Source organism: Humulus lupulus, chromosome 4 (genome assembly GCF_963169125.1).
Source record: "Humulus lupulus chromosome 4, drHumLupu1.1, whole genome shotgun sequence".
NCBI lineage: Eukaryota > Viridiplantae > Streptophyta > Magnoliopsida > Rosales > Cannabaceae > Humulus > Humulus lupulus.
The window spans coordinates 174,764,603-174,774,581 of NC_084796.1; positions in this window are offsets into that span (position 1 = coordinate 174,764,603).

The following is a 9,979-nucleotide window of genomic DNA, read 5'->3' on the forward strand; positions in this document are numbered from 1 at the left end:
GCCAAGCAGTTTCTTTGAGAAGTGGTAAGGTGCTTAAAGAGGGTGATGTTCAAGCTAGTTCAAAGAAGAAAGTTGAGCCAGTGGTACGAGAGGTAGACAAAGAAGAGCAAGCCAAGAAGCAGAGTGGAAGTGACCAGAATGACATGAAGAAAGATAGCCTTCCAGTGTATCAACCTCCCATTCCATACCCTCAACGATTTCAGAAGAAGAAATTAGATGAACAGTTTGCAAAGTTTCTAGAAATCTTCAAACGAATTCACATAAACATTCCCTTTGCAGATGCTCTTGAGCAAATGCCTAATTATGTGAAATTCATGAAAGAAGTTATGTCTAAGAAAAGAAGATTAGAAGACTTTGAAACTGTGAAGTTAACAGAAGAATGCAGCGCCATCCTACAGAAGAAGTTGCCTCAAAAGGTGAAAGATCCGGGTAGCTTTACTATACCATGCACTATTGGAGGGTCGTCCTTTGATAAGGCTTTGTGTGATCTTGGAGCGAGTATAAATCTGATGCCACTTTCAGTTTTCAAGAAATTGGGGGTAGGAGAGGTGAAGCCCACAACCATTACTCTTCAATTGGCAGATCGGTCACTTACTTATCCTAGGGGAGTGATTGAAGACGTGTTGGTTAAGGTGGACAAATTTATTTTTCCCGCTGATTTCGTGGTTTTGGATATGGAGGAGGACCATGAAATCCCCATTATTCTTGGTCGTCCATTCTTGGCTACTGGAAGAGCTCTTATTGATGTACAAGGTGGTCATTTGACGCTGAGGGTTAACAATGAAGAGGTTAAATTCAACATTTATCAAGCACTCCAGCAGCATGACAACACGAGCACATGTCACCGTGTGGATTCTATTGAGGTAGTAGTAGAAGAGACGATGAGAAAAGAATTATGTGCTGATCCTTTACAACACTGCCTTAATTCTAGTATTACTCAGGCTGATTTGAAAAAGGTGAATGGTGAGTTTGTGGGTGACGAAGTGGCTGAATGTGTGATGGCTCTCAGTGCTATTCCTTGTGCTAGCAGTATTAAAGTAGAAGAAACTCTTTGTCAAGCCAAGGAAGGAGGAGTCGAGAGGGAAGTGGTGGAAAAGAAAGATTTGAAACAACTCCCAGAGCACTTGCGTTATGAGTATCTAGGGGAGAATTTCACTTGCCCAGTGATAATTTCATCAAAACTCTCAGAATGTGAAACTGAAAAATTGCTAAGAGTTTTGTGGAGATATAAATCTGCCATAGGATGGGAAATTTCAGATCTGAAGGGAATAAGCCCAACTGTTTGTATGCACAAGATTCTTTTTGAAGAAAATTATAAGCCTTCGATTGAGCATCAAAGACGATTGAACCCAGCCATGAAAGAAGTAGTAAGGGCAGAAGTACTGAAGCTATTGAATGCGGGGATCATTTATGCTATTTCGGATAGTAGTTGGGTTAGTCCTGTGCAAGTTGTACCAAAGAAAGGGGGAATGACAGTGATCAAGAATGAAGCCAATGAATTGATTCCGACAAGAACAGTGACGGGGTGGAGAGTTTGTATTGATTACCGGAAGTTGAACAAGGCGACTAGAAAGGATCATTTCCCACTTCCATTTATCGATCAGATGCTCGATCGTTTGGCTGGCTATACACATTACTGCTTCTTAGACGGCTATTCAGGCTATAATCAAATAGCAATCGCTCCTGAAGATCAGGAAAAGACAACTTTCACATGTCCTTACGGCACTTTTGCTTACAGGAGGATGCCTTTCGGACTTTGTAATGCACCTGCCACTTTTCAGCGGTGTATGATGGCCATCTTCTCAGATATGGTAGAAGAGATCATGGAGGTATTTATGGACGACTTTTCTGTTTTTGGGTCGTCATTCGACCAGTGCTTGCACAACTTGGCATTGGTCCTTTGTAGGTGTGAAGAGAAGAACCTTGTGCTAAATTGGGAGAAGTGTCACTTCATGGTTCAAGAGGGGATTGTCTTGGGGCATCGAGTTTCAAAGGAAGGTCTTGAAGTAGATCGAGCCAAGATAGCCATCATTGAGAAGCTTCCTCCACCGGTGAATGTCAGGGGATAAGAAGCTTTTTGGGGCACGCGGGCTTTTACAGGAGGTTTATCAAGGATTTCTCGAAAATCAGCAAGCCATTATGCAATCTCCTAGAAAAAGATGCTGATTTTATTTTTGATGAAGAGTGTAGGAAGGCATTTGAGTCGATAAAAGAGAAGTTGGTTTCAGCCCCTATTATGAGTGTCCCGAATTGGAGTCAAGCATTCGAGATTATGTGCGATGCGAGTGATTATGCGGTAGGGGCTGTCTTGGGCCAGCGAAGAGAGAAGATTTTTCGAGCTATTTATTATGTGAGCAAGACTCTTGATGATGCTCAACGAAATTACTCAACCACTGAAAAAGAACTATTAGCGGTGGTGTTTGCATGCGATAAATTCAGACCATATCTCTTGTGTTCCAAAGTTATTATATACACAGACCATGCAGCACTGCGTTATTTGTTTGCAAAGAAGGAGGCTAAGCCAAGACTGATACGTTGGGTATTGTTACTTCAAGAGTTTGACATTGAGATTGTGGATAAGAAGGGGAGAGAGAACTTTGTGGCAGATCATTTGTCACGATTAGAGAATAAAGATGCTGAATGTAAAGACTCGATCAAAGAATTATTTCCGGATGAGTTACTGCTAGCTGTATCAACAGAACTTCCATGGTATGCCGATATCGTGAATTATCTGGTTAGTGGCAAGTTACCTCCTGATTTTAATGCACATCAAAAGAGGAAATTGATTCATGATTGTAAATACTACTTCTTTGATGATCCATACCTGTTCAAAATGAGTACGGATCGAATAATTCGTCGTTGTGTACCAATGGAAGAGACTCAATCAATAGTAGAACAGTGTCATTCGGCGCCTTACGGTGGGCATTTCGGGCCATCGCGTACAGCAGCGAAAGTTTTGCAATCAGGTTTTTATTGGCCTTCAATTTTTAAAGATTGTTACACTTTTGTCAAGACCTGTGATAGATGTCAACGAGTTGGAAATATCTCGCAAAGAAATGAAATGCCTATGAATGTGATTTTAGAGGTGGAATTATTCGATGTGTGGGGCATTGACTTCATGGGGCCCTTTCCACCATCTTTCGGGAACTTGTTCATTTTACTCGCTGTTGATTATGTTTCAAAGTGGGTCGAAGCGATAGCTACTACTACAAATGATTCCAAAGTGGTTTCTTATTTTCTGCAGAAGTTCATATTTAATCGTTTTGGAACTCCAAGAGCGATAATAAGCGATGAAGGAACACATTTCTGCAACAAAGTTATTAAACCACTCTTGATGAAGTATGGTGTTCGACATAAGGTGGCTTTGGCTTATCACCCCCAGTCTAATGGCCAAGCTGAGGTATCAAACCGAGAGATCAAGTCTATCTTGGAGAAAACAGTGAATTTGAATAGAAAAGATTGGTCTCAAAAGCTTGATGACTCTTTATGGGCCTACAGGACAGCGTACAAGACTCCTCTCGGTATGTCTCCTTACCGACTGGTATTTGGCAAAGCTTGTCACTTACCAGTAGAATTGGAGCACAAGGCTTACTGGGCGATCAAGAAGCTGAATTTTGATTACCAAGCAGCGGGTGAGAAGAGGTTATTGCAGCTGAATGAAATGGAGGAGTTCCGGAATGATGCATATGAAAATGCTCGTATTTACAAGGAGAGGACAAAGAAATATCATGATCAAATGATATTAAAGCGAGAATTTGTGCCGGGGCAGCAAGTTTTACTTTTCAATTCTCGTTTGAGGTTATTTCCCGGTAAGCTAAAGTCAAGATGGTCTGGTCCGTTCGTTATCACCAAAGTTTCTCCTTTTGGTTCTGTGGAATTAAGGAATAACGACGGTTCACTTTTTCAAGTGAATGGACAAAGGTTGAAACATTATTTTGATGAAATTCACAAGAAGGTGGAGACGATGTATCTCCAAGACAGCAACTGAAACGTCATCAATGTCTAGCTAAAGACGATAAATTAAGCGCTTAATGGGAGGCAACCCATTGTTTAGAATTGTTATTTTCTTATTTTTTATTTTATTTTATTTTAGTAGACTTTATGATATTTATTTTTAAAAAAAAAAATATTAAGTTTAGTATGAGCCGTGAAAATCGTGAAAAAAAAATAAAATAAATAAATAATGGAAATATAGGTTCCAGGGGCTGCAGCGCCACTTCTATAGCGCTGCAGCGCAATTATGGCAAGCATTAGGGCCGCAGCGCCTCCCTTAAGAGCTGCGGCGCCACACCCAAACAGAGAGGGTGTCTTTCGGGGGCCCCAGGCGCCGCAGCGCCATCACTAGGCGCTGCAGCGCCAATGCGCGAACAAGATTCTGGGAGCATCAGGCCTTTAGGCGCAGCAGCGCCCTTATGAAGCGCCGCAGCGCCATTTCGAACAGAGAAATTATTTTTTTTTTTTTTTTTTTTGGTTTTTAAATTCCTTTTCTTCCCTCTTTTTCTCTAACCACCATATTTTTTTCTCTTCTTCTCTTCTCCCTACTCCGAAAAATCCATACCCCATACCCTTAACTCTACTTTTTCTCCTCATTCCTAAAATTCAAATCATCAAATTCTATTCCTCTCATCACCATTCCTAATCCCAAATCATCAAATCTCTAATCCCATTTTTACTTCAATTTTTTTCCTTACCCTAATCATCAATACCACATCAACTTCCATTGTGATCAAGTTTTCATTTATTTTTCAAGGGTGTTTGGCCGAATTCTATGAGGGGAATAGTTCATTGAAGATCACAAGACATTCATATTCATCAAGTAAGTCATTCACTCATCTCTTTGAATCACTTAAGTTTTTGAATGGATATGTCATGTAAGAGGCAATGTTGATTTTGATGAATGTTGTGAATTGATATGTTGGATGATGATTATTGGATAGTTTTTGAAGTTTTATTGTAATTTGGGGAATTAAGATTGAGAGAAAAGTGGAAAGAAAGAGTGAGAATAATCGATGCCCACCAAGTGTTTGAGAAATTGCCTAAGTGACTGTTCTTGGTGATTTTTGCTCATTTGGAGTGAGGAAGAAGTTGTGAATTAAGTTTGGTGGGATTGTTTAGTTGTGAGGGGGGTTAATACGTGATTACTTGGGAGGTGAGGTATTGTTTGGGGATTGTTCCGAGTCACCATGGGGCCTAAGAGAAATAGTTCAAGACCATCATCTTCAAGACCCTCATCCTCTAGGGCACCACCATTTGATACCACCAAATTCGTAAGTAAGGAGGCGGAAGATCGATATACTTCTTTTATGGGGAAACCGGTGCTCAAGGAAAGAGGTATTGAATATGATCCTCAACCTAGTTCGTGTGCTATCTTTGAGCCAATTAGAGCCAACATAGAAGGTAGGCAGTGGGAATCTGTTGTGAAACAACCGGAAATTAAAATGAATATCTCTTGGGTGTATGAATTTTATGCGAATTTTCCGGAGTTGAATGAGAAGGGGGAATGTTTTGTGAGAGGAAAATGGCTACCGGTGGGGAGTTATAAGGCCATCGATGATTTTTTCAATACTAAGAGCTTTGATAATCAGCATGATGAGTACCAATTGTTTCTACAAGATCAGCATGATCATGTTCTTATAGCGGAAACATTGGGTTGCCCAGGAGCTAGAATTGTATATGCTCATGATGAGCCTAATGGGATGTTTTTATGGCAACTTAATCAAGAAGCTCGTGCATGGTTTTATTTTGTGGCAGCCAAATTGATCCCAACTAGTCATGTTAGCCATATGACGAATGACCGGATGAGGTTGGTTTTTGCTATCATGAAGGGGATGACCATCGATGTTGGACGAATTATTCGTCAGGGTATGAGGTTTGTTCTTCGTGGCACCACTACTGGGGGATTGCCATTTGGGTCATTGATCACCGATATGTGTGTAGTGTATGAAGTACCAAGGGAAAAAACTGATATAGTGGTGCCAGTCAAAGGGAAACTTACTAAAGCAAGAATTGCACGTTATCCTAATGCATCTTTAGTAGCACCAGCCGCACCTCCACGACGACAAGGCCAACGACGAAGGCGGGAGAGTGATGACGAGGACCTTGACAATCAAGAGGATGATAGTGTTCCGGAGAATGTGGAGGGGCCAATGAATGTGGATGTCCCTTTGGCTCTTGGTGGTCCAATTGATTGTAATATGCAATACTCGCATAACATGCTGCGCTACATTGCTCAACAAAACACGATCACTCATAACTATTTGGCTGCTCGGGAGGCATATGAGCATAGTCAGGTGGATCAACTAAATTTGTTGGTAGCTCAATGGACGTTGAACAGAGGACAGAATAACTATTTCGCTTATCCCCCTCCGTTTCAAGGGATGCAAGATCCACCACCACCACCACCACCTTCTCCTTATCCGTAAGCATGGACTTTTTGTAAGTTTCTTTCCTTTTCTTTGTAGTTAAACATTGGGGACAATGTTTGTTTCAAAGTTTGGGGGAGGGATTTCTTACGAAAGTTTTCTTTTGTTTTGTAAATATGTGTTTAGAGTCGGGGTGTTATGAGTCGTGTTCGAATCAAGTCAATAATAAAAGTCAAGGTTAAGTAATGAATGCTATGAACATAAAGTTAAGAAATAAAACCACTTTGAATCCGTGTGCTTGATTTTGTCTGTTGCCATGGTTGACTAATGTATGAGGAAAGATTGAACTTTTTGCCATGATTATTAAATTCGTGCTAATTGACTGTGTTATGCATGTTAAATGGGATTTGTGGAAAGATTTGGTTGATTACTCTAGAATTTGTGTTACTTGTTATTTGAGACGAAATCCTAGATAATGTGTGCTTAAGAAGATGATGTAGGCAATTTTGTTTGGTCCGTTTGAGCCTTTCTAGCCAACCCGAGACAAAATTGTATCCTTAGTCACCCTAATTGAGCCTAGGCCTATTTTTGTTGAAACTCCAAAACTGTTGAAACCTAACGAAAATCTTATCAAATATCCTAACCATATTAATATCATGAGCATACAAAGATAATGTGGGAAGGGGTTTTGTAATGGAAAGTAGTTTGGGTTTTCAAGAGAGGAAAAGATGAATGAGAGAAAGTTTCTTCTTAAAAAAAAAAAAAAAGAGAAAAATTTTATTATGGAGCCTCACTCCCTTAAGGAAATATATTGTATACACAAAGTTTTGGGGAGTGAATGTTAAAAAAAAAAAAAAAAAGAGCTGAAAAAGAAAAAAATATATAATAACTAAAGAAGAAACGAGGAAGAAAGAGAAATATATATATATCTCTCATTCATGTCAAGGTTGTTCAATATGGGTGTTTGGAATTTATGTGTACATGGTTGTTTGAAAGGTTGGTATGCTTATGGTATTAGTGCCTAAATGACTTTCTTATCTACCTTACCTAAGCCACGCATTGTAAGCCATTAAAGTCCTATTGATTCTTAAGCATGCGTTGTTTACATTAGTGGAGAATAATGAGTAATGCAAACTTATGGAATAATATGGATTGTGGTATGACTGTGAGAATTTGATGTGCATAACTATGTCAATTACTTGAGTTTTAATCATTATGGTAAATAGTTAAAGGATGTGAATGATAATTAGTTGATTATGGCAATAGTTGAGATTGAAATTCTGGATTGTGTTGTTGGGATATTTCTGAAGCTTTATGTGAGCATGGTATTAAGGAAATTGAAGCTTGATTATTATTATTGGATTGATTCGCATTGTGTGAGTGTGTTTAGTTTTTCTTATTTAGTTTTTGTTTTGAGTATTACTCGAGGGCGAGTAATTTTCAAAGTTTGGGGGAGTTTGATAAGTGAATTTTAGATTCACTTATTAGTGTCATTTTATATCTAATTTGTAGGTGTTTAGGGTGTTTTTGTTTGGTTTTATGCTTGTGTTTTGTTTGTGTAGGGTTCAAGGAAAAGTGGCGAGAAATTGGTACAAAACGGGAGTGAAACGAAGAAAAATGCAAAATTCATGAATTAGGGCCGCAGCCCCATATTCAGGGGCTGCATCGCTATTTCCAGGCTGAATTAGGGCTGCAGCGCCATCCTTAAGGGCTGCAGCGCCTGACTGAAACAGAGGCTCGTTTTTGGCACAGTTGAAGCGCAGCAGCGCCTGTTTATGGGGCTGCAGCGCCGGGAGCCGTACGGAAATCGTAAATTGAGATTTTTGAAGGGCAAAAGAGGGCTTTTTGCAAGGGATATATAAGGAAAAGTTTAATTAGGGTCTAAGCACGGTTTTTTGGAGGAGATTAGACAGAGATTAGAGGCTCGAAGAAGAAGAGGAGGCTAGACATCATCAAGATTATCACCATTACATCTAGTTTATTCCTTCTTCCTTTCATTTTAGTTTTTTTTATTATGAACAAGTACATTGTTATTATGTTTATGTTTATAATGGAGAACTAAACTCTTTTTGTGCTAGAGTATTAGATGAATCTATTTTGATTATTGAATTGTGGTTTCTATTATTATTTCTATGAAATTCTTCTCGTATGTTCATATCTTCTTGAGTTACTTTTATCATATTAATGTTTGGCCATCATTATTGTGAATTGAAATCTAGGGTTTATGCTTGAGAAAGATAAACATAGATTGGACATAAGAAGATTTGACATAGAGTGATTGTGAGATTGAGAGATTCCTTGAACTCTATGAATTTGGTTTAGAATAGCTATTGCTTAATAACGTCTTGATTAATTAATAGCGAATAGAGATATCATATTGATTAATTGAGATTAATTGCATATATGCTTGAGAAAGATAAATGCATTATATTATAATTCTAGAAATTACAAATGAGGAGAATTGATTAGAATAATAAAGAAACTATGTTCATAATTGAATAGTGAAATCATTACTCTAGTACATTTATCTTCTATTTAATCACTTTTCAAGAGCATAAGATTTGGTTATTTTGTTATTTCATATTCTTTAGTTAATTGTTAATTTATTTATTGGCTTTTCTAATTAAAATTATAGACTTAACAGTAGTAGTAATTAGTGAATTTAATATTTAATCCCTGTGGGTTCGACATCTTTAATTTAAAACTATATTGCAATACACCGTACGCTTGCGGTAGAAAAATCTGTATCAATGACCGAAATACCCCTCGACTCGCCCCAAGTCGGGTATTCAACCTCATTCTGACTTTCTAGCTAAACCGCTCCATAGGACTGTCTCGGATCGTTCATCACAGATATATCACAAATATATCACAATTATTACATTTATGCCTTCAACGGGCTAAAATTAAAAACATGCCCCTAATAACCAAATGGGGCCGACATTCATATTTAATTCACCTAAACATGCATCCCTAATCATATACTCATCAAAATTCACATATAATAATAAATCACTTATTGCCCTCCAGGAATGCTAATCAAGGCCATAAGCATTATTAACATATTTTGGTCGCTAAACCTATCCCTTCCTTACAGAAATTTCATCCTCAAAATTATCTAAACAACTCGGGATACTGCTCCCGCATCTCTGATTCAAGTTCCCATGTCGCCTCTTCAACCTTGTTGTTCCTTCACAGCATTTTCACCAAGGTGATGGTCTTGCTCTGCAAAACTCTATCCTTCCGATCGAGAATCTAAACCAGCTTCTCCTCATAAGATAAATCCTAGTCCAGCTCCAAATTCTCATAACTCAGGACAAGCGTCGAATCTGATACATACTTCTGGAGCATGGACATGTGAAAAACATCACGAACCCCTGATAAAGCTGGAGGCATCGCCAATCTGTAAGCTACCTCTCCAACCCGTTCCAGAATCTCAAAGGGGCAAAAAAACCTAGGGCTCAGCTTGCCCCGAACACCAAATCGTTTTTCTCCCCTCAAAGGTGAAACCCTAAGAAACACACGGTCACCAACTTGAAACTCTATGCTTCTGCGTTTCAAGTCCGAGTAACTCTTCTGGCGACTCTGGGAGGCAAGCATTCGAGCTCTAATCTTTT